General features: G+C 34.1%; 1 long non-coding RNA gene across 1 annotated transcript; it reads right to left on the bottom strand.

Annotated features, from left to right (window-relative positions):
- Positions 1-3,636: 3,636 nt before the first annotated feature.
- LOC124898971 lies at positions 3,637-25,632 on the bottom strand. The gene is made up of 4 exons (XR_007056123.1): positions 25,283-25,632; positions 24,624-24,719; positions 10,202-10,289; positions 3,637-10,107 (listed from the first exon to the last, which is right to left on the bottom strand). It is a non-coding gene; the product is annotated as an uncharacterized LOC124898971 (long non-coding RNA).
- Between the last annotated feature and the right edge of the window lie 897 nt (positions 25,633-26,529).

Here is a 26,529-nt window from a genome sequence, read left to right as displayed (position 1 = left end):
AATCAGTTTTCTAATGGGTCTAGGCGAATTTCGGTCACTTTCCCTCACCCAAAATCCATTCATAACATAAGATTTGCGCCCCAAAAACGACAATACACTCTATAATTCAATTTTCCTCTCAAATCAAAACCCTAACTCATCCCTAAAGATCAAGAACTCATCCCTAAGATCAAGAATTCCAAGAGACGGATCAAGATCTGGGTTCCATCTTTCAAATCTTACATGGGCTTGTTGAATATCTTGAATATGATTTAAAGTTATCAAGCATGAATTTATAAAGGGGTTTTGGATCCTATGTTTTAAGTTGTGAATTTGAACCTTTTAATGGTAGAATTATTTTGGCCTTGTGGTCTTTTCCCTTAAATTGATTTATACCTATATGTATATGCATGAAATTGAAGATTTGATTGAGAGCATTAATATTGAAATCCCTCTCTTTTGATGAATTAGAGTTTATGAACTTATTGGGAATGATTTGAAGTACATGTTTTATGATTTGAAAGTGGTCTTTTCAATATCCAAGTATTTGACATAATTTAGAGATAATGAGATGGAGTTTCTTGTTATACCTATATGCTTGGTTAAAAGAGAGAATTGCATGTTATTGAGTAAAGTGACATGACCACCTTATATTATTGAAATGTTGACAAAAAGAAAGTCCCTTGCATGTGTTTACATGAATTTAAAGAAAGAGTTCTTTGAACTAATTTATTGATATGGTGGTCCCAAACTTATTTTTTGAAAACAAAGATTTTAATGTGCTAATAATGGCTCAAAGATGTGACTTTCTAGACAATGGTATGACGATACCATATAAATGTATGTCATAATAGAGCTAGAGTTTTCAGAGTTTGATTTCACAGAATACATATTTTAAAGAGTTAAAAATGGGCTTAAAGAGGGTTAGGTGGTTTCCCGAAGAAGGGTTGAGTTCAAGTAACTCGTAGCCCAAAACCTTGTTTGGCACACCAATTGTTTGATGAAAAGCCTTAATAAATTAATTAGGGATTGTGATGTGGGTTATGTATTCAAGAAAGTCTTGCTTTGTCAGTTTCTTTCCATTGAGTCCTAGGGGTACTTGTATCCGACAATTTAGCTTTATGCCTAGAGCCTATGTCATGTTCTCAAGATACTCTCAGTCAAGCCTTGTTCAGTAGAATTCAGTCAGTCTCATGACTTAGGAAACCTCAGTAAATTCAGTAAATCTTAGTCAGTTATCAGACCTCAGTAATATTCCATCAGTCAATGGAACTCAGTTAACTCAGTCCAGTCAGTTCAGTTAATCATGTTCAGTATCTATACAAATGGGAGTAGAAATTAGCACCGAGTGAACCCAAGGATGGGAACTCACCTGTTATATAAGGATGTGATTCTTAGAAGCAATCCTTGCATTCCAGAACTATGTAGCCAGCATAAGTTAAGACATCATAGCCTACTATATGAGGGTAGATGAGGTGGCTTAACCTGTCATATGAGGGTTCCCACCATTTTCATTGGAATTACTTGTTATATGAGGGTCACTCATAAATTGTCCTTACCAGTGGCGTGGTATTGAAACCCTTCCAATCAGGGCATAGATTGGACCCATTCAACTATAATGTGTTATTTGGGTCTTGTCGGTTATATAACTATTTTCCACAGTTTTAGTATCAGTATCAGTAATAGAACTCAGATAGTTCTTCAGGCTCAGGACTATCAGATACAGTCAACTCAGAACAGTAGGGAGCTTATCTAGTTCCATCAGATTCAAGAATGTAAGATATTGTCTATCATGTTATCAGTTATATTAGTTATCAGAACTCAGTCATTAGTCATGTTAGTTATCAGTAAATTCATGTTATCACGATCTCAGATAAAGTTACTATGAATTCATGCATGTATTCTCACGTTCATATAGTCAGTTACCTAGTATTGTTCATGTATATGAACCTCATGCATTCAGCCTACCTCATATGCATACCAGTACATTCAAAGTACTGAAGCATTTGCGGTATGGTGTCTTATACCATAGGTTCAGAAGCATGAGCTCCAGAGTATCAGTAGTATTCCAGTCTCAGTAGTCAGAGTGAGCAGTGATTCCCCATCTTTCGATGACATGATCATTCTTTTATTATCTCATTAATTAATTTATTAGTTGGAGTTAGTTGGGGACATGTCCCATCAACTCTTTATCCAGACAGTTCAGTCAGTTAGAGGCTTTTTAGACTACCATGTTCAGTTAGTTATTTCAGTTGCTTTAGGTTTATTATACCCCATCCATATGTTATGATTTATCAAATCTTATGTTACAGTTTTGAACCTTGTCGCCTTTCAGTTCATGTTTCTGCATTATACAATATATTATATAGTATACAGGTAAAGATATCAGTCATGGGTTAGCTTGTGGTCCTTCGGGGTCATGAATATTGTGTAGCATTGCGGGTATCAGATTCGGAGCGTTATAGCTTGTTACGGCCAGAGCCCCGACTCGGGTCATGACAAAAAGTTCTCAACTCATCTTTTAGTTAAGAGATTTTTATGATCTCGGTTGATCATAAAAGATGTTCCCAAACTATAGAATTGATCATCACTCTTGGATTGACTTAGTATCATTGGGTTCTGGCCTATACACATTGGAACAACGATTTGAATTCTAGCCTGAAAATGTGGAGAGTTACAATAGTTCTTTACAAATACAAGTATATCAACAAAAATAGGATACATATACAAATAAAATGAAAGAAATTATGCAAAAATGAAAATACAATATGAAGTCAACAATTAAATACAAATACAAAACAATATTTTAAGATATAAGTGCAAATTATATGAAATATAAATGATGGTGGGAACTATATAATACAAATATAGATGCAAATTATAAAATACAATACAAATACAAGCGTGAACTATAATATATAAAATACAAATACTATTCTATCAACGAATGAAAAAATATAAATGATGGTGTGAATACAAATATAATAACTGACTATGGTATTTTTCTTATCATCTACGGCTTGTACTTGGCGTAGCCACATTTTTCAAAAATACAACAAATATAAAGTATAACAGAAAAATGAGAAAGAAAAAAAAACGAAAAAAAAGGAAAAAGGGAAAAAAAGAAGAAAGAGAAATAGTAACTAGAAATAGAAGAGAGAGAAAACAAAAATAAAAAAATAAAGAAAAAAAGAAGAAGAAAATGGAAATAAAAAAAAAAGAAAAAGGAAAAGGCACAAAAAATAAAAAAATACATAAAAATGAAAAAAAATAGAAAAGACGAAAAAGAAGACAGAGAACCGAAAGCTAAAGATAAAAGAGAGAAAACAAAATGAAAAGAAAAAAAAAGAAAATGAAAATAGTAAAAAACAAAAAGTAAAAAAATGAAAAAAGAGAAAATGAAAAGAAAAAAATGATGGTTAATATAAAGACAATGAGCAGTCATGATGTTTCCATCATTATCCACGGCTTATACTAGACGTTGCCATATTTTTTCAAAAATACAAAAAAGATATAAAATATAAAATACAATCAAAAAAATAATGAAAAAGAAAAAAATAAAACATAAAAAAGAGAAGTATCGACTAGAGATAGAAGAGACAGAAAGAGAAACAAAAAAGAAAAAATATGAAAAAAGAGAAATAGAGGTTAGATATAGAAAAGAGAGTAAAAAGAAACAAAACGAAAGGGAGACTATGAATTGTAATATTGAAAGTTAAGTTTGGGCACTCCTATTTTGCTGAATTATAGGCTTTTTCTATAACTGTATGCTAAGCAATACCAGAGTATATGCAGGGAAAATTAGTTTGCACAACCGTCTAGTTTTTGCTAGATAAGTTGAATTCAAGAACTCTCAGTTGCTTGTATCTAAGACGTGTATACAATAGTATTAACGTTTAGTAACCATTATAGTGGATAAATTTCTGTTAAAACTTATAGGATCAATAATTAGTATTCATACTTTCTGTTATATGAGTTAGTTAACAGTTGGTTAACATTGTTACTTAACACTGTTGCATTGTTTGTTAGTCGAGTCTGTTAAGTGTGTCAAGTAGGATAGTGAGCTGGTCACTTGATTAAGTTGTTAGGAAGCTTCTATATAATCACATTTTAGTCATATGAATCTATAAATAGGTGGCATGAACTCATATTGTACGTAACTAACATACAAGTTTCAATCTTAGCTCATTTTCTCTCTTCTTCTCCTTCTTCTCATCGAGCTCAGTAACTGCTGCAATGGTATTAGTGTTTGTGAGAGAGAGTGATTGAGATATATTTTACCATGGTATCAAATCCACGCGATCATGGAACTGGAGAAATAACAATTGAATGTCAATACATCTTTAATACAGTGAGTTCCTTCTATCTGTGATTTCTATTTGTGAGCTAGTGAGCTTAGAGGAGTTTAGATCTCTATATACAAGTGGTGTATTTTGAGATTTCTATGACATTTTTATTCCAATATAGTTGTATCCTACAAAATATACATGGCACCTAAGATTGATCCTAGTGGCCTAGGAGCATCAGATGTAGTAGGAGCTGCATTGATTCCCATTAAGTTGACTGGTTCATAGAATTATGGAATTTGGTGTAAATCTATGAAGATTGGACTATTGGGAAAGAAGAAGTATGTTTGTGTGACTGGTACTTGTAAAAAGAACACATACAGAGAGGAATTACATGATTAATGGGAGATATTCAATGCAGTATTTCTTTCATGGCTGATGAGTTCAGTAAGTGAACAGTTACTCAGTGGTATTGTGTATGGAAAAAATGCCTATGAGGTATGGGAAAATCTTTAGAAGAGGTTTGACAAAGTGAATCATATGAGATTGTACCAATTGAACAGGGAAATCAACAACCTACACCAAGGCACTGACTCGGTCTCAACCTACTTCACTAAGTTAAAGAATTTGTGGAGTGAACATAATGCGGTTATTCTAGCTCCATCATGTAATTGTTCTAAGTCTAAGGAGTATGTAGAGCACTTAGATTAGTTGAGGCTAATACAATTCCTAAGTGGACTAAATGATACATATGACCAAGTAAATAGACATATATTGATAAAGGGAACAACACCTACACTTAACCAAGAATATGCAATGATTATTAAAGATGAGATCCAGCAACTTGCTTGTGTTGTAAATATTATTCATAAAACTAAGCCTATTCCTATGCAAGTACATAGAAAATATGCAAATTCTAGATTTGGAATAGGAATCAGGCATCAACCAATTATGGAAGCCAAGATTAAAAGGTAAAAGATATGATTGTTGTAACTTCACTGGCCACACAAGAGAAAACTATTACAAATTGCATGGATATCCAAGTGATTGGAGAAACAATAAAATAAGTAACTACAACAATCCAAGGGGGTATAAAATCAAGAACTCTACAATGGTCAAGGTGGAGGTGGTGGAGGTGGTAGAGATGGACAATTAGCTATTAGTCAAAATACCAGCCAGTCATTAGCTCATAACTTTATTAGACCTCAAGTAGAGAAATCATACTTGGCTGATCAAACTGGTAACCAGGAAAGTAAAGGGAACAACAATGCTGGTCTGTTAAAGGGATAAGGTTTCTCAGAAGATGAATATAGACAGATCATAGCATTGATCAACAAAGAGACAAATGACTCAGAAAAAGCTAATATGACAAGTACTATTACTTGTTTTTTTAGTCATGTTGTTCCATATGAATGGATCATAGGCTCTAGAGCCATACATTATGTGGTAGCACACAAGGATATATTCTCACACTATCACAAAATTGACAACACAATGTGTGATTAAGTAAACCTACCTACTGGAGCCAAGGTGGATATATCACATGTAGGAGAAGCACAAGTTCTGAAAGAAGAGGTTGTAAGGGATGTGTTGTATGTTCTAGATTTTAAACTGAACTTGTTATGAGTGTCTAAAATGACTAGGAAACTCTCTTGTTTTGGTTCATTCTATCTTGACTTTTGTGTACTTTAGAACCTTTATAGTGGCAAGGTGAAGGGGATTGGTAAGGAAAAAGAAAGATTATACATCCTCAAAAATGTATGTGGAGAGAATAGAATTATCAATAATGTGGCTCATCAAGGGCAGGATACAGGAGTAGAGATGCATGAGTGCAGTCTGTGGTATATGAGGCTGGGACATCCCTCTTCCCAGGCATTAAGAACTTTCAATCTATTAAGACACAGTAGTGATGTACATATTCTAAATAAGTGTTATATTTATCCATTAGCTAAATAAACTAGACAAATCTTTCCTCTCTGTATATCTAGATCTTCAAAATGTTTTGATATTGTACAGATGGATCCTTGGGGGCCTTATAAGACACCTACTTTTGAAAAGAAGTACTAGTTTTTAACTATTGTTGATGATCATAGAAGATATACATGGTTTCATCTACTACAATTAAAGTCTGAGTGTATTGTAGCCATAAAAAACTTCTTTACTCTAATTCAGAATCAATTTAGTGCTCAAGTGAAAATATTAAGGTTAGATAATGGGAAAGAGTTCCTTAATTCTAAATGTACAGAGTTGTTTCAGACCTTGGGAATAATACATCAAAGTATCTTCCCATACACACCACAATAAAATAGTGTGGTTGAGAGACAACACAGACAGATATTGAATGTCACAAGAGCCATTAGGTTTCAATCACAGGTGCCTATGAAGCTTTAGGGATTAAATGTTAAGGCTATTGTGTATCTTATTAAAAGGTTACCATCCTCAGCTATTGAGGGTGAAAGTCCTTATGAAATATTATTCTGTAAAGTCCCATCACTAACACACCTAAGAGTTATTGGATGCAAATGCTATGCTTCAGTACTACCAAAGGGTGATAAGCTCTCTAAAAGAGCTAAAGTTGCAGTATTGAAGGGTTATTCTACCACTCAGAAGGGTTATATATTGTCGGATTGGTGTACTAACAAATTGTTTGTCATAAGAGATGCAGTGTTCAAACATGATTCATTCCTTTTTGTAGAGTACCCAAGCTCAGAATCAACTGTTGATTTCCTTAAGCTGAGTTTATCTTATCATACTAATGCAGTAATAGAAGTAGATACTTACACAGATCCTGATAATCAATCATATGATCCACAAGAGAAAAGTACATCACCACATAATCTTAACAGTATCCAAGATGAAGACACTCATAACTTCACCAGCAAAGATGAGCCATCCTTATCACCTGCAGAAGTTGCTCCAAGAAAATCATCTAGAGTCATCAAACAACTTGTTTGGTTGTTGGACTATGCATTACTAGGGAAAAAGAGAAACCAGATATCCTATGGAAAACTATCTATCTTATGCTAATACTAGTTCAAGATACCAAAGTTTTATGTCCAGTCTATCAACAAAAGTAGAACCACAATCTTATAATGAAGCTGGCGGAGATAAGAGGTGGATTAAAGCTATGAAATAGAAGGTTAAAGATCTTGAAGAAAATCATACTTAGGAGGTAGTTGATATTCCTCTGGACAAGAATATAATTGGATCAAAATGGGTCTACAAGATCAAGTACAATGCTAATGGAGAAGTAGAAAGGTTTAAGGAAAGGTTGGTCGCCAAGGGTTACAGCCAACAGGAGGGACTAGATTACCATGACACATTCTCTCCCATAGCAAAAATGGTTATAGTGAGAAATTTTATTACTTTAGCTGTATCAAAAGGGTGGTGTATGTACCAAATGGATGTCTATAATGCTTTTCTACAAGGTGATTTAGATGAGAAAGTGTATATGGAAATGCCAGATGGTTTCTTGGAGGGAAGTAACTCAAAGTTTGAAGATTAATCAAGTCATTGTATGGACTTAACCAAGTATCAAGGCAGTGGAATATAAAGCCTACTGCAGCATTGCTCAATACAGCATTCTCTCTGAGCAGATATGATTATTCACGCTTTACCTTAAAGAAGTCAAAAGGTATGGTGGTGGTTTTAGTTTATGTAGATGATCTTCTAATAATAGGGGATAATACAAACATGATTAATGCAACAAAAGTTACTCTCCATCAGCAATTTATACTTAAGGATCTAGGTGAGCTTAAGGACTTCTTAGGCATTAAAGTGTTGAGGTCTGCAAGTAGAGTAATATTGAACCAAAGAAAATATATATTGGAGCTTACATCTGACATAGGGCTTGTTGGTGCTAAGCCATATCTTACTCCATTAGATATTAATATCAAGCTAACCTTTGTTAAAGTGAATGAAGCAGCAGGTGTTAAAGGAGATATTATTCTAAGGGATATAACATCGTATCAAAGACTTGTTGGAAAATTGTTGTATGCAAGAATAACAAAACTTGATATCAGTTATGAAGTACAAATAGTAAGTCAGTTCATGTAACAACCTAAAAAATAAAATTTGGAGGCAGCAAACAGGGTGATAAGATATCTAAACGAAATTGTAGGACAAGGTATATGGCTCCAGGAACAACCTACTACAGAGTTTGTTTGTTGGTGTGACTCAAATTGCGCTGCATGTCCAAATACTAAGAGGTCTGTTATAGGCTATATGGTGCAGTTTGGTGGTTTATTGATATCCTAGAAGTCCAAAAAATAGAACACTATCTCCAGAAGCTCAGTTTAGGTAGAATATAGGAGCATGGCCTAAGCTTTGGTAGAAGTAACATGGTTGGATGGACTGTTTGTAGAATTAGGGATCCCTATAACTAAAATTATTATCATCTTTACTGATAGCAATTCAGCTATTCAGCTAGCTGCTAGCCCCATATTCCATGAGAGGACCAAACATATTTAGGTGGACTGCCACTTTATTAGAGATAAGATCAAGGAAGGGTTGGTTCAACCCATGTATGTGCAGATAAATCAACAGGTTGCAGATATCCTCACAAAGGGCTTGAGTCATGATCAACACTTACATCTCCTAAGAAAGCTTGGTGTGCTCAACATTTTGCACCCTGTAGCTTGAGGAGGAGTGTCAAAACTTATAGTATCAATATTCAGTATTCATACTTTCTGTTATATTAATTAGTTAACAGTTGATTAACACTGTTAGTTAACTCTATTGCATTGCTTGTTAGTCGAGTCTGTTAGGTGTGTCAAGTTGGTTAGTGAGCTGGCCACTTGATTAAGTTGTTAGGAATTTGTTACGAATCTTCTAGATAATCACATTTTAGTCATGTGAGTCTATAAATAGGTGGCATGAACTCACATTGTACATAACTAACATACAAGTTTCAATCTTAGATCATCCTCTCTCTTCTTTTCCTTCTTCTTATCGAGCTCAGTAACTGCTGGAATGGCAGTTATATGTGTGTGTGAGAGTGCTTGAGAGATATTTTAACAAGTTTAGTTACTTTAATGTGGCAAACAATAGTTGTGACTTTACTACTATCATAAGTAACGTTCAACGACCATATATAAAGAGTTAATGTTTTGGGCACTGGCAATGTAAAGAATTACAAATAGTCCACTCTTGTTGACACTTTTGTGAGGCAAAAGGAAGAGAAGATTCATCCTGAAAGGATAGTGCAACAACAACAAGATACTCTATAATCACACAAGTGGGGTATAGGAAGGATAGAGTGTACACAGACCTCAACTCTATTTCATGGAGGTAGAAAGCTTGTTTGCAAAAGACTCCCAACTCATGTAACACATATATAAGATAGGAAGAGAAAACAAAACTAGAGGAAGAATTATAACGCATTCAAGAAAAAGGATCTGTAACAACAACAAAATAATATGTCAACCAAAGGATAAGAAACAATTTGTCAGTCAAAATTCCATTTTGATCATTCATCAATTTCTATGTAAAAATAAGCATCTGCTAAAAGAAGAATCAGATGGGAAAAACAGTGCTTAATGGGAAATGAACTGAAATATCTTGAAGAAGGCATAAGTGTGTGATGATAGATCCAACACTTGAAGCCCCAACGGGTAGGAAAGAAGTTAATGTAATATACTAATAGAGATTTGCCTGGAGGTATGGACCTAAGATGAATCCATTTCTCCGCAGTGTACCTCAAACTTGTTTGGAGATATAGATCTAAGACCTAAGTATGCTCTAAATTAACAGGCAGTTAATTAAGATGATCATGATGAGTTCCCACTAACATAAAGTCTCTAGCGATTGAAACCGCGACCAGAACTTATTATGCTCTCGCCCACTGAAAGGAAGATTATATAAGTTAAAAGTAATATTAGAATATCATATTTGAAGAGGTAATTTAATGTACGAAACAAGTCAATGAATTTATATACCTGTGTAGTCTACCTCATACTTGTCTTCTCCCATCAATTATGTAACATATTCCTTAATGTTGAGGGCTGACTTTTTAACCTGGGAGCTCTTTTAATACATGCACAATACAATGTAAGTAATTCCTCAAGCTTGGTAAAGGATTCAATTGCAATAAACTACCATGCAGAAAAAGACACACCAATCAAACTTAGAGATTTGATATTCTAGAAGGTGACTTGTTCCATGTTCCATTCTCCCCCTCCTAGATGTCTGCGCTTGATAGTCATAGCCTTTGAAGGCTGGGTGGTGATGTCCCAATTCTTGGTACTGCATCGAATTTCAGATCGAACCCACCCAATTTCAGTTCTTTCAAGCTCAAAGGGAAGTGAAAATCGAACCGATGTGCATGTCTATGCCCAAAGCGGACAAAAATTACGGTAACTTGTTCAAGTTTATTAAGGACATCCAATCTTGGAAAATAATTTGCTGCTCCACTGCTGAATAATCCATGAGGAAATCAAGGGTTCAAAGATTGAAAAACCTTCTGAAAATAATCTATATGTCTACCGAATAGGAAATCTTAAGTAACTTTAATGTTCTCAGATTCTCTAACTTTGTTGGTTTGTCAATATCCAAAAAAAAAAAGACAGTACAATTACCGCTGAACACATTTCGTAGCTTTTCAAGATTTGAGATACTACGTGATAGTACTGAGATTGGTCCCAGGTTATACACCTCGATCTAGATTTTCTAAATTCTAGAGGTTTGAAAGTGAGGGAGGGAGTGCTTCTTCCTCCATCTAAATGATTAAGCACCTCAAATGAACTAGCATGCCTATTTCATTTAGCAAAGAATCCGTCAAATATGCTTTCTTCAGGTCCAACTTTTTATGAAGCCTCAAGTGTCTTAAATGACAATGGTAAGGAAGAGGTTCAAAGAAATGTTCATATTTGTTAAGACTAGTGCCTCAAAAGTAGGATATTAGTCATACTTGTTGTTGTAATTCAAAATAAAACTTCAGAGTTGGATTAAGTTAAGCTAAATAAGGCTGCAATCTTGCAGAATCTGGTTTTATTACAATTGTTGATCTGCTATAATTGTTAGAGATAACAAGCCCATGCATCGCGCGGATACATATCCCAGTTCACCAATAATGTTGTCAACTCATTCAAAAAGTTGATCAACAAAAATGTTCCTATATGTGAGAAAATTTTATGTGTTCTTTAAAGAACTAAAGGTGTGTTTGGTATAGGAATTTCAAAAGCCATGTGTCCTTACTTTTTACTCTTTCATTCCATTTTTTATGTTGTACCATTTTCTTTTTAATCCATCTAAAAAAAATATCATATTATTATATTTAAAATAATTTTATTTTAAAATATCCATTTTATCCCTAATTGAAATGATGAATAACCCAACAAATATCTAAGAATTATTTTAAACCTATCATGTCAAACGATGCCAAATAAAATGAAATAAACAGAGTATGATAATAAAGTGTTGAATTAGATTCTATAGACTTTTACTTATATTCATAATCCATACGACATTTTTAAAAATAAGCCACATTGTCCTAACTTCAATCTGATGTTGCATTAGGATCCCCTCCATGTATGAAGATCCTTTTTGTTTAATCCAGTATAGGCTTAAAATAATAATAGTCAATCAACTTTGAGTTTAAATTACACTTATCAATACTATGGTGTTTACCTTTCGTAGCTTAATTTTAAATATGTTTGTTCTTCTATTTTTTCATGCTTCTCTTTGTTTCTATTTTTTCTTTATTGTTGCTTATATTTGATTTATACATTTGCAACTATTTAGTATTATTTCATTGTGTTGTGACTTAACTCATTCTTTGTTACTTCTATCGTCTATAAAATATATAAAATTAAGATATCATACACATAAGAAAATCAAGTAGATTGAAAAATAAATAAGACGCAACAAATCGTCAAAATATAGTGCTATATTTGTCCTCTTCCCTTTCAAAACCTTCTCTTCATAATTCTTAAAATAATGACTAAAATTTCAAAAACATTATAATCTTTTAATGATATCACCACAAATTCATCCTTTTCCTTTCATATATCACTACTCCATTTTAATTAATTTTACCTGATAAAGCCTATGAATATCATTTATCAAATTAATGCTTACAAAAATGAAACTGAACAAAGACATGTAAATATTGGTTTGAATAATGAAATATTTACATGTAAACTGAGCAAAAACATGTAAACACATGTATGTGTATATTCTAATACGTGTATATTGAGGATTTTCTTCCTTGGTATTGAAATGAAGATACGAGTAAGATTCAAAAATCTATTGCAAAAAAAAATTGTTACCTAGAAGAGGTAAAGCCAGTGAATGAATTGCCGTGTAACTTCATCAGAATCGAATGCAACAATGAGGTCTTATTCAAAGATAATTGATAATCACTTTTGATCAAAATTTAAGAACATATAAATGGTTAGAAGTAATTATATGGTTAATTTTTATAGAAAGGACGATTGGATTAATTCAAAACCAAAAATAGAAGTTAAAATCTATTTTAAATTCAAAAATCTCAACTGGTTAAGATAATGTCAAATCTATAAATATGATTAGGCTTAATTAGTGGAACAGTTTCAATTTCAAAATTCCTATCTTCTTTTGGTCTTTTAATTATTCTGTAAAACTTAACATCAATAAGCAATGAAACTTAACCTAGCCTTTTTCTCTTTCTTTTCTTAGTCAACAGATTTGTATCAAGAGCATTGTCATCTTGAGGGAACTATGAGAAGACAGTGAATCAATATAACTTCTTTCTATATAACCATTCTTTAAAATGTTGTCTTAAATAGTTTATAGGAAATGAATTCTGAAACAAGCTTTGTAACTTCACTTGTCTTCAACGGTAAGAATTATCTTTTAGGTTCGATTAGCAGTTCACACACACTAAATCTATGGAGAGGATGAAGAAAACTAGAGGGAGATTTCTTTAAGAAAGAGAGAGAGAATTAATTTTGTGGTAATACTCGTGGGTAACCTCCCCAGCGGATGGGCTATTGATATTAATGAATTAGAGTATGTTCAATTACATAGAGAAATGAGAATAAAAGGTACAGCCTAAAATTTAGAAAATTAGAATATAATTTCTCAAAGGTTGAACAACATGAACATTAATATATAACATTACGTCATATATTAATCAGGCTCCACAACCTAAAAATTATCCCACTTGGGAAATTAGAATGACGGTTCACCTTGAAGCACTAGACCTCTGGGAAGTAGTAGAAGAGTACTAGGAAGTAACTCCTCTTGGATATAATCCAACAATGAATCAGATAAAACATCACAAGGAGAGAAAGACAAGGAAAGTCAAAGACAAAGCATGTTTTTTCTCCGTAGTATCTCCTTCAACTCTTACTAGAATTATGCAAATGAAATCTGCTATAGAAATTTGAGAGTATCACGAAGAGGAATACCAAAGAAGTGAAAGAGTGCAAAATATGCAAGTGATGAATCTGATTTTAAAATATGCAAGTGATAAATCTGATTCGGGAACTTGAAATAAAGAGAATGAAAGAATCAGAAACTATAAAAGATTATGCAGATCAACTACTCAACTTAGCCAATAAGGTGAGATTGTTTAGTAAGGATTTTACTGATGAACAAATTTTTCAAAACATTCTTATCACACTTTCTGAGAAATATGAAGCCAGAATCTCTTCTTTAGAGAATTCTAACGATTTATCAAGCATTACCTTTGCAGAACTTATTAAAGCTTTGCAGGCATTGGAGCAAAAGAGAATGATGAGGAAAAAAGGTTTTATTGAAGGTGATTTTCAATCTAAATCATAGAACGAGTTAGAAAATGGAACAAAAAAGAACCACAAGCAAAGGCAAGGCAATAATAATAACAATCGGGGAGTAATTAATTCACCCTGCTCTCATTGCAAAAAGAAAAATCACTCTCAACAAAAATATTTGTGGAGGCCAAATGTCCAGTGCAAAAAATGTGGTCAACTAGGCTATGTGGAGAGGGTATGCAAGTCAAAAATGCAACAAGAAAACGCCAAAGCTTCTATAAATCAATATCAAGAAGAGCAATTATTTGTTGCAACTTGTTTTGCTAACAAAAGCACTTCTGAAAATTGATTGATTGATAGCGAATGTACATATCATATAACCATTGATCAAGAGCTCTTTAAAGAGCTAGATTGATCTGTTATCTCTGAAGTCAAAATTGGAAACGAAGAATATTTTGATGGAAAAGGCAAAGGAACAGTTGCAATTCAAAGCCCTACAGGTTTGAAACTTATAACTGATGTTTTCTTTGTTTCTGATCTTGAACAAATACTCTTAAGGGTTGGCAAGCTACTTGAAAATGGTTTTAAAGTGTTGCTTAAAGAAAAAGCAAATGTCATCAAGGATTCTGATGATAAGGAGATGTTCAAGGTCAAGATGAGAGGAAGGAGTTTTTCCTTGAATCTATTGGACGAGGAGCACGCAACCGTTGTCTGATTGGAAAATGATTCATAGTTATGGCACAAAAGACTCAAACATCATCCTCATGATTCAATACTCTTCGTGAAAGAAAATCAACTTGCAAAAGGTCTCCCGAGCTTTGAGAAAAATCTTTCTGGTTGTGAAGCTTTTCAGGAAGAAAACAAGGCTTCCTTTTCAGAATTCATCATGGAGGGCAAACAATAAAATGCAACTTATTCACTCGAATTTAGGTGGACCTTAGAAAACACCATCTTTAAAGGATAGTAAGTACTATATTGCCTTTATAGATGATTATTCCAGATATTGTTGGATTTATATTTTGATTTTTAAATCTGAGGTCGCTGATGTATTCTTGAAAACTAAAGCTTTTGTGGAAAATCAGAGTGACTGCAAAATTCAGGTGATAAGAATAGATAATGGAATCGAGTATCTTTAGAAAATTTCAACAAATTTTGGAATGAAGAAAGAATCGAGCATCAACTAACAGCACGTTATACTTCCCAACAAAATAGAGTAGTGGAAAGGAAAAATAGGATACTAATAGAGATGACAAGGTGTTTGCTCCATGAGAAAGGGATGCCAGAGAAATTTTGGGCTGAAGTTGCCCACACCGCAGTATTTATGCTAAACAGATTGCCAATCTAGGCTTTACAAAAGAAGACACCATTTAAGGCTTGGCTTAGTTACAAAACCTTAATAAAAAATCTGAAAAATATTTATTTATGTTTGTTTTTCTTATGTACCTCAGATGGAAAGAGATAAACTGGATAAAAAAGCTGAACCCAGAATCTTTGTAGGATATAGTAGTCTATCAAAAGCTTACAGCATCTATCGGCCTTAAAATGTCAAACTGATTGTTAAAAAGGATGTCAGATTTGTGGAGAATAACACCTGGAGCTGGCAAGATAATGAAAAGACAAAGAATGTAGAATTTCTAAATGATGATGCTGATGATATATACATCCTTATTAGTTTTATAACATCCTTATTGTCTCTTTCTTTCAAATCAATAACTTCAATGAAAATTTTCTGCAATAAGTTTTCCCCATTAAGTTCCTGATCGACTGAGCACTGTGCACGAATGTCAAAATGACAAACAACAGACTTATCTTTATAAACTTTGTAAAACAAAGTAGTTTTTCCAAGACCTAGCATGCCGACTATGGAAATTACATCTATCTCAGCTGGCCCACTATTGAGCTTCCTAATTATCCACTTTTTCTCCTCCACAAAACCAGTAATTGTTTTACCAACTATTGAGGACTTGATTTCAATTGGCTTGTTGTGAGTGTTTGTAGAAATGATACTTGTATTCTTGGAGATCTGCTTTTGTACCTCTTTTTGATAATCTTGATTTTTTCCACAATATCAGGAAGTAAGAAGATAAGTTGTAATAGAGAAGGATCTCTGGCAAGAATTGAGTTAATCCGAGTTTTCGACTCATATGCCACATCGAGAATATGAGTCCAAAGATCTCTATACAATTCTTGCTTAACTTTACCAAAGAACAATTTAATGATTTCCATGTCTTCTTTCACCTACCTAATTCGTTATTTTATTAGAGCAACTAAATAAGCATTGGAATTGAGCAAGTTAGTTAAGTTTCTGAGAAGAAGAGTCATGAAGAGTGGTCCATCACTCAGCGGGAGGCTGAGCTGGTATGAGTCTGTGCGGGCTTTCATGAAAACATTCTTGAGATCTTCCTTCAGGAGTTCAATTTTTTCTGGTAAGTTTAAACTTGCACCACCTATTTCATTCATATTCTCTTCATTTCTTGAGTTCACTCCTAAGTTGCGAACAAGAACAAATACCTCCTTGGTAAGTGCTTCAACACATGCCAAGAAAAAAAACTACTTGTAATGATGAATGATGTCCTCGGGCACATCTGAAAGAATAATCGAAAGTAACTCTATCATGATATGAATGTTTCCCACTGAGGTACTAGGAGTAATATCATTAACCATATGTTTGTACAGATAAATTAGAGAGTCTCTAACAATTTCCAGAGAGGCTTCTCGAGTGTTCCTAATGAAGCAACCAACTTCTGCCGATTTTGAAGCTTTCAAATTTGTTTAATAGATGTGCATAACCTCTAGTTCAATGGGTATAATATCCACAAGCAGATTGGCCAGCTTGAAATTAAATTGGGATACATATGATTCATCTGTTTCCTCTGATCCATTGAATTCATCAAGATGATAATCCAAAAGAGTAAAGCAGAAGCTTACTACTCTCTGAGCCATAAATTGAAGATGAGGTAACACATATTCAATTGTCTCATACTAATACGACCTTTTACTTTCAACCGATGAAATCTCTTAAAATGTTAAATAATTTTTGAAAAACTAATATTGAATCAACTCAGACTAACACTTGAGTAGATATTGCAGATACATGAGGATAGCATCAAAAAGCTCAACCAAATGATCCTCGATCATGGGCACATGACATGATTCAACATAGTTATGTGAGCTAACATAATTTTTGATATTTTCCTGGAGGTAAGGAACATCATGATCCATAAATTTAACCAGCACGCCTTCTCCACACTAATGAAAAAGTGACTGAACCAGATCATGAATCTCATTTGATATGCAAGACAAGATTTTGTCAATACAACCTTCTGAAAGGAAATAGCAATATTGATGAAAATGCGGAAACAAATGTCATCTCTTCAATTCAATCCATTTTAAGAATTGAAATTTTCATACGACCGTTATTTAATTTTTCTATGAAATCAAGAATATTGATAATGCCCTCACGAAATACAATGGATGACACCTACTAAAGAGACCAAATATTGTCTCAAATTGTCCATGAACTGAATTACAACATGTAGCTAATAGAAATGCAGAAGATGTTATGATTGAAAAGCATATACCCCAAAAAAAAAAAGAAAAACAAGATGAACACACAGATTTACGTGAAAGTCCTTGACAGGAAAAGCCACAGGTAGAGGCAGAGGAATTTCACTATAACGGATGGAGAATACAATGAGGAGAATGACGTATTTTCTAAACTTCCAAAACTGTCCCACTAATTGCACTTATATAATGTGTGTGTACAAATAAATCCTAAGCCCAAAAACAAACTGGTCCATATCGACCCGATCCCTATGCTACCACAACTGACATCACAAAAAATCACAAAGATGGGTTGCACTGCAAAATATTTAGGGCCGGATCAACAGAATTCAGGTCACAAACTCTAATAATATCCACCTTGACACAAATTCAAATTCAGAACTCAAATCCATCTCAAGAAAACTCTCCACGTTTTCTACAAAAGCCCCTAAGGGCGCATCTTAACTGTTGACACCAATCAAGTCCAAGCAATGCACAAACTTGGCACTTGGTAGTGTCTTGGTCATCATATCAATAGGTTTATCATGGTTACTAATCTTGCATACCATAATATCACCAGGAGCAATAATTTCACGCATAAAATGATACCAAACATCGATGTGCTTTATCCTTTCGCGAAACATATGATCTTTTGTAAGGAAGATAGCACTCTGACTATCTCAAAATATTGTCGTAATCTACATGTCTTTGCTAAGTTCACCAAACAAACCCTTCATCCAAATAGCTTCCTTGCAAGCCTCTATAATAGCCATGTACTCTGCCTCAGTAGTTGACAAAACAACTGCAGTCTGTAAAATAGTTTTCCAACTGATAGCACAACTACTAATGGTTAAAACATAGTCCTCTTTTTATCAAGGTCTCCTACAAAACCAGAATCAACATAACCGATCACTCTATTTCTATTTTTCTCAAACTACAAACAAACATCAACAGATCCATGCAAGTATCTGAAAATCCACTAAACTGCTTACCAATGTTATTTACTAGGATTTGTCATGTATCTGCTAACTGCACTGACTGCATATGATAAATCTGGTTGGGAACACACCATCGCATACATAAGAGACCCAACAACACTAGAGTATGGAACTCGAGACATATCATCACGATCATCATCTGCATTTGGAGATAACATGGCTAAGAGTTTAAAATGAGCTGCCAATGGAGTACTAAAATTTTTGGTGTTTTTCATATCGAACCTATGAAGCACTTTCTCAATATACCTTTTCGGACTCAAGTATAACTTACACTTCTCTTTATGCCTCAGAATTTCCATGCCAAGGATCTTCTTTGCTACCCCTAAATCCTTTATCTTAAAATCCTCACTCAGCTGGGATTTTACTCTTCCTATCTCTCTTATATACTTTACTGCAATCAATATGTCATTAATATACAAGGGAAGATACACGAACGAACCATCACTTACCTTCTTGAAATAGACGCAACTATCATAACAACTCCTTTTAAACTTATGAGAAGTCACAAAGGAGTCAAACCTCTTATACCACTATCTGGGCAACTGTTTTAAGCCGTAAAGGGACTTTTTCAGTAAGCATACATAGTCCTCCTTTCCTGAGACTACAAAAGCCTTTGGTTGTTGTATATAGATGTCCTACTCAAGTTCTCCATATAAGAATGCAGTCTTGACATCTAACTTCTCAAGTTTAAGATCATTCATGGCCACAATAATAAGTAAGGATCGAATCAAACTATGCTTTACAACTGGAGAAAACGCATCTGTGAAGTTAACACCTAGAACCTGACTATAACCTTTAGCAACTAGTCTTGCTTTGTACCTAGCATCTTCAACTCCTGATGTTCCTTTTTTCTTTTTAAATACCTACTTGCAACGGTCATCTTTCTTATCTTTAGGCAATCTCACCAAATCTCATGTTCTATTCTTATGAAGTGATTCTATCTCCTCCTGCATAGTAATCATCCATCATCAAGAATTATCACAACTAACTATCTCTGAGTAAAAAGAAGGTTCTTCACCGAAATTAATACCTTTTGCTAAATTTAATGCATAAGCAACCAAATTAGCTTCAACATACTTTTGAGGAGGTCTAATATCTCTGTTAGTCCTGTCTTTAGCAATAGAATATTATGGCATCACTGGTAGTGTAGAAGAAATAGTATCACTCTATATCTCCAGGGTAAACTGAGAAGTAGACACTGGTGTGGACTCTTCTCTAATCTACAATTCAACGTGGGTGCTTGAATTTTTTTGATTCATGACACTAAACTCATTTGGGGGCGAAGCACTAGATTTGGAGGAAGCACGAAACATGGAAGTTTCATCAAACACAACATCCCTGCTAATTATAACCTTTTTGCTTTTTGGACACCAAAACTTATATCCTTTAACAACAGACTTATAAGCCATAAATAAACATTTGACAGATCTAGGTTCCAACTTTCCATTATCAACATGAACATAAGCAACACATCCAAATATCCTCATAACAGAGTAACTGGGAGGAGTACCGGACTATACCTCTTATGGGGTCTTTTTGTCAATCGCAATTAAAAGAGGGTAGTTAATAAGAAAACAAATTGTGAAAGCAGCTTCGGCCCAAAAAAAATTGGGTAAACCAATATTAGAGAGCATAAAATGCACCTTCTCCATTATAGTCCTATTCATTTGTTCAGCCATACCATTCTGTTGCCGAGTACGACGAACTATTAAGTGCCTTACATATAGCACCCCGTAGCCTTCTCAACTTGATACCACCCCTAGTGCTAACTTAAGACACTTAGAACCTTAAAAATAAAACTAAGTGTTGGATAATTAGCCTCATTTTGACCTCTCAAACTTTGATGATTTTATTTTCAACTTTTTCAAAAGTGTATTGTTGATTTTAACGTTGAATCATGATTGGAGTGGTAAGAAGTATATCTCGGGTGAGTTTCAAAATTTTTTGATAAGCGTAAGGGGAAGTTTGGATAACCAAAATAGTAGCATCCCTCAATATGCCCACATCGTGCACTCCAAAATAGTGCTATAGATCCCACATCGTGCACTCATTCCTGTGCTATGAAGCCCATTCCAAGCCCTCCATCGTGCACTCTAAAAATTTCTAGCTTATAATTATGCATAATTAAGCGCAATAAGGTCATTTACCTCACTCAAAACCGTCCAAAACATATGATTTGAATCCCTAAAGATCATTGTACATCTTTATTCTCTTTTATTAATTTCAAGAAAACCCTAGAGACCCAAAGATTAAGAATCAAGCTCTTAGGTCAAGATTTCCAAGAAACAAATTAAGAATTTAGTTCTATCCTTTGAATTAGGTCATCTAAGGCACATGGAGTTTTCCTAAACTACATGGGAATGGTGAAATCATTTTAATAATGTTTGAATGTTAAGAAATTTTGTATTTACAAAGGTTCTTGAATTTGCATTGACAATGACGTATTGTGAATCCTTCGATGATAACGTTTTGGTCTTAAGGCCTTCCCTTAAATCTTAATTTTTCTTGTGTATATGTATATATGTAATTTTTAGTTTTGAAATATGAGTTGAGAGCAAGAATAATGAATTTTTCCTCTCTTATTGATTTACTCCTTGAATTACAAATTATGGGTTACTAAAAGTGCCTGTTTAAGTATAAGTCAAGAGCTTTACTATCTTATTTGAACTTTGTATTGATTGAGAATTGAAGAGAGGGATAACTTCTTATTTTTAAATGTTAAATGTGAAAATCAAGGAATTGCATGGTTGTTTTGAGAAATTGACCACCTCTTGCCGAAATATTGAAAAGAGAGAATCTTTGCATGGTTTGACACATGTTTTGAAATATGAATCCTCTTTTATCATTTGAATTGGTGGTCTGAGCATTGTTTTGAATAAAAGAGATGTACATGATATTTTATGGCTTAGAAGATATGAATTGCAAGTCTTGGTATGACGATATCAAAGCAGATGAATGTCATAACAAAGTAAGATTTTTAGATTTTTGATTTCAAAGAATGTATGCCTTAAAAGTTAAAACGGGCTTAAAGAGAGTTAGGTGGTTACTCGAAGAAGACTTGAATTTAGATAACTCGTAGCCCAAAATCGTGTTTTAACGATACGGGTTTATTATGTCCCCAAGAGGGACCATACACTGGCCTAGTTCCCTTTGGTGTATTGAAGATAAAGATTCTAGCCCTTGTGGCAAACATGGGTTGGGGGCTTGGCCGCTGAGTTAAGGGCGGATTCCATATAGCCCATGGGATTATAGAGTTGTAGGGTTTACCACCTAGCTCAGAAGTAAAATAAAATAATGAGTCGTGGATTTCAAATAAATGTTCTAAGTCTTGTAAATATGCCCATGTGTTTTCCACATAACTTATGTAAAGAGTTTATAAAATGCTCTTGCTTATGTTGTATAATAGTCATTATTTTGGATTGCTCTGTCTACCAGTACAAATGTATTGACCCCTTATATTTCAAGATATGAGGCACAGTCCTAGGTCCCATTTAGCAGTAGACTTATGTGTCAGAACTTTCAGTTGGTGAGCCTTCTCTATTTCGGAAGGCCTAGTTATTAGATTTCATTATCTCTTTATGTTTTATGATCTAACTGGGGGCCTTATCCCAGTTCTAGATAAGATGTTGGCTTTGTTGTATTAGAGATTTTGTAGACTGAGGTTAATTCTATTAGAGATGTATGGATTTTATTCCAAATTTGTTCAACTGAATTATAATATTGACCATGATTTTGTGTTGTTGTGTACTTCCATATTTTTTTTGTTTTGTATATGAATGTGTGCATATTTCCAAATAGTGAAGGGCACTCGAGCCTTCATGGTTTGGGATACTCGTCGCAGCCAAGGCCTCGGCTCGGGTCATGACATCATAATTCCTTCTGACATGCATGGAACATTAAATTTATTAGAATATGACTCTAAACCATTATCAGTCTATAGGCAATTTACCTGCTTTCCTATTTACTTTTCAATCATAGTCTTCCACTCCTTGAAAGTAGGCAACATATAATTCTCTTGCTTTAGGAAGAACACCCAAACTTTTCTGGAATAGTCAACATGTAATTCGCACCTCCTATGGAAGGTACTCTAGAAGGACCCCAGAGATCATAATGAATATAATCAAGTGTGCCTTTAGTTGAGTGGATGCCTTAAGTGAATTTGACTCTCTTCTGCTTCCCAAAAACACAGTGCTCAAAGAACTCCAATTTTGTAATACTCTGGCCATCAAGAAGTCCTCCCCTACTTAGTTCAGTCATCCCGTATTCACTTATATGTCCCAAGCGTATATGTCAAAGTTTAGCAACATCACTATATGTTAGAGAGGAGGTAGAAAAAGTTGCATCACCTGCAACCGTAGAGCCTTGCAAGACATACAAATTTGCAGTCTTTCTCTATCCCTCCATCATAATAAGGGCACCTTTACTAACCTTCTAGTGTACTTATATCTGTTTGAATCGAGGGTACTCAAGGAAATAAGACTTCTCTTCAAGTCAGGGATATATCGTACATCACCAAGTGTCCTCACAACCCCATCAAATATCTTAATCCAGATTGTTCCAATACCAGCTATCTTGAAGGGTGTGTTATTTCCCATCAACACAACACCTTTAGAGACCATTTCATATGTTGTAAACCAATCCTTATTGCGACACATATTAAATGTGCAAGCTGAATCAAAAATCCAATCCTCACAGGGCTTGGAGTTACTATCAGAAACTACCAAGAGTTCTCCATCACTACCGCCATCTTTAACAAAATTGGCTTCACCGGACTTCTCTAGTTGTCTTACTTTCTGGTTTTCAACTTCCTGTTTATTTCTATTCTGTAACTTATAACACTCAGATTTGATATGGCCTTTCTTCTAAACGTAATTATAGTTTTTTTTGTTTTTGGATTTTGACCTATTTCTATCATCACCTCTGGAGCTCCTCTCATGAGTCCTTCCTCGAACAATAAGACCATCTCGTTGAGTCACTGACCAATTCACAAGATGTTTCATCTTCTCCTTAGAAAAAAATGCATCATAGACTTCATCTAGGTTCAGGGTATTACGACTTTATAAAATCGTATCCCTAAAGTTTGAGTATGATGTAGGCAGAGAACACAACAAAATCAACCCTAGATCTTCCTTATTGTACTTAACCTCCAGAAATGATTTCCTTAAATACAGATAGGTGATCCTCTAAAGACATACCCTCAGATAGAAAATGGGAATAAAGTCATTATTTGAGATGCAACTTACTAGTTTGGCTCTTTGTTATACATAACGATTCTAGTTTCAACCACAACATAGTGGTTGTGGTCTCCTTCAAAACATCCTGTAGAATTTGATTGGATAAATGAAGATAGGTCTGAGATAAAGCGTTTCGATGCTTGTGCCATTTATCCTCCTATGTGCATGATGAGGGCATCTTATCAAACCCTATTAGAGCATCATCCAAATACCTCTGCATGAGCACAGTACGCATCTTAACTTGCCATAACAAAAATTTGGTATTGCGGTCCAACAACGGAATATCATACTTCATGGTTTCCATCCCAAAGAAAATAATTGATTACTCTAATACCAGTTTGATATGATCAAATAAAATAAGCAATACCACAAGAAAAAGAAAAAAAAAGAGGAACACACAGATTTACGTGAAAATTCTTGACGGAAAAAACCACGGGCAGAGGCAGAGGAATTTCACTATAATGGATGGAGAATACAATGAGAAGAAGTATATTAATTAGAACAGATGCCTTTGTACAAAATCAAAGAAAGATGAATATATACTGGAGATAGTCATTTGATTTTCAACACTGTTTTGAGTCCCTTACTGTCTACAGAATGGTCTGGTGGTTTTCTTGAGCACTATTTTGGGTTTGAATTATAGGCCCAAGCTCCAAATCGTTATAAGCACTATTTTGCACATTAAATCCAACCATAAAATGACACGTTACCCAATCTGAATCAATGCCCTTAAACCAACTTAGCCCGGTGTAAAATTCAGCTTCTTATATAGAAACTACATAAAAATGAACATACTTACAAGACTAACTTAATTATGTGAAATGAAAAAAAAAAAAAAAAAGAAGTATAAACAAATGTTGCATAACATACCGATGATATGTTTGCTTCCACTTCCCCTTTTTCTCCTCCATTTCCTCTTTCCATGTCTGTAGCTTTTACTAGTCAAGCCGGACTAGTTCTTAAGATCTGATAATGTATTGAAAGTAAAATAAAGAACACAAAAACTTAATAAATCATAGAAGGAAACAATTTACTGCAGATATGGTCAGACATCTACGACAACAACATACCTAGTGTAATCCAATAGGTGGGGTCTGAAGAAGGTAGAACGTACACGAACCTTATCCCTATGTGTGGTATTCGACAGACTATTTACGAAAGTAGTTCAGACCAGATTTAAAAGGACAAAACAAAAGAAATGAAGACACCGCAAAAGATAGGGGAAGCATTCTGAAGCATACAAAGAAAAGGAACGTATCCAGACGACTCATAATAAATAAATAACAAAAGTATTGTTTTTCGTGTTGGAATCAATTTTTTGCATGTTCTCTATAACACAATTTTTCTATAGCAGCAAAAATATTCAGACAAATAATGTCGTTATAAACAGATTTGATGGTACTATTTTATTTAGGGATCTATTTAGAGACTAATAATTAAAATTTAAGAGAGAAAAATTGAATCATATGTTCAACATCGTGCAAGAGTTAATTTTAAAATAAGAGTGGTTCAAGAATATATAATCATACCTTTAAATTTCAACAAACCTGCCAAGACGAAGCTGTGTGAAATAGTACACGAGGTGATTCAGAGAGAAGCTAAAGTAAATGGCTAAACAGGAATTTCAACAGTAAAAAAAAAATCAAACACTCCATCATAATAAAGTTGTTGAGATTATTCCACTAAGGGATTTATTACTTTAGGTTTCTTTTTGATTATTAAACTAACTCAAGCGTACCGACCTGTTTTGTTTCCTTTTTTTTCCGCTGGGTTTCAGGCTCGACTAATTCAGACTTGTTCATGCACAATAAACCGGAAGCATCTTATTTTCCATTTTCAAGACTAAAACCTTATATCTATGGTTAAAGGTGAAGGCATCATATCTATCTTACCGTAACTCGAATGATACCTCTTGATTTCTTTCTTTTTTTGGGATATTTGTCCGGTGTTTAGTTCCGCTTTCGAGTTTCATTAATCTGGACTTCCTCTGCCATAAAGCCATTAAAAAGGTGAAGGATGAAATTATTTTTCTTACTCAAAAAGGTTATGAAAAAAAAATTGACTCAGACACCAACTTTTATAATACATAGTTGGATTAAAGAGAATGTAATGTCCCACATAGTGCAGGACTGGGGACTACTTTAATCTCCATACGATTTGATGTTTAAAATGATAAATCACATTAGAAAAAGTAGTGTGAGTACGTTATTAATTATTTATAAATCAAATTTCACTAATTATGTCCATTGATTAAAGGAAAAAGACATAAGTTACCCCTATGTAATTGCACGTAAAAGTCATTTACCCCTTTGTATTTTTCTACTTTTGTGGACACCGTTGCAGATCAGACCAAATAGGAACCTTACCTAATGAGACTGCACAAAAAGTGAAAATTAAAGCATGATTAAGTGGAATTCTTATTTGGTCACATGGGCTCGTTTGATACGTCAAATAAGAATAAGAATTTTGGAAATAAAAATTGAGATTAAATTTTAGTCATATTTGGTTCGAGGTATTAGCTAATTCCCAGATTATCTTATTTCACTATGTATACTAAAATGACACTATCCCATCTACAAGGTGAGATAAAATAATGTCAGGAGATATCCTTACTCCATTTAGCATACAAAACAACCCTTAAAATTGATTTAAAAAACTTTGGAATCTAGAGAAGGGTATAAGGATGGGGACTAAGTGGGTGAAGTGTGGTGAGGGTAGATATAGTAGAGTGAAAAAGCTTATTCAAGATTTGGAGGTCGCGGAGGCGCATGAACGG

This window comes from Capsicum annuum, chromosome 5, assembly GCF_002878395.1.
Source record: "Capsicum annuum cultivar UCD-10X-F1 chromosome 5, UCD10Xv1.1, whole genome shotgun sequence".
In the NCBI taxonomy this organism is placed as follows: Eukaryota; Viridiplantae; Streptophyta; class Magnoliopsida; order Solanales; family Solanaceae; genus Capsicum; species Capsicum annuum.
The sequence above is the reverse complement of the archived record's forward strand: the minus strand, read 5'-3'. Positions and strand labels throughout refer to the sequence as shown.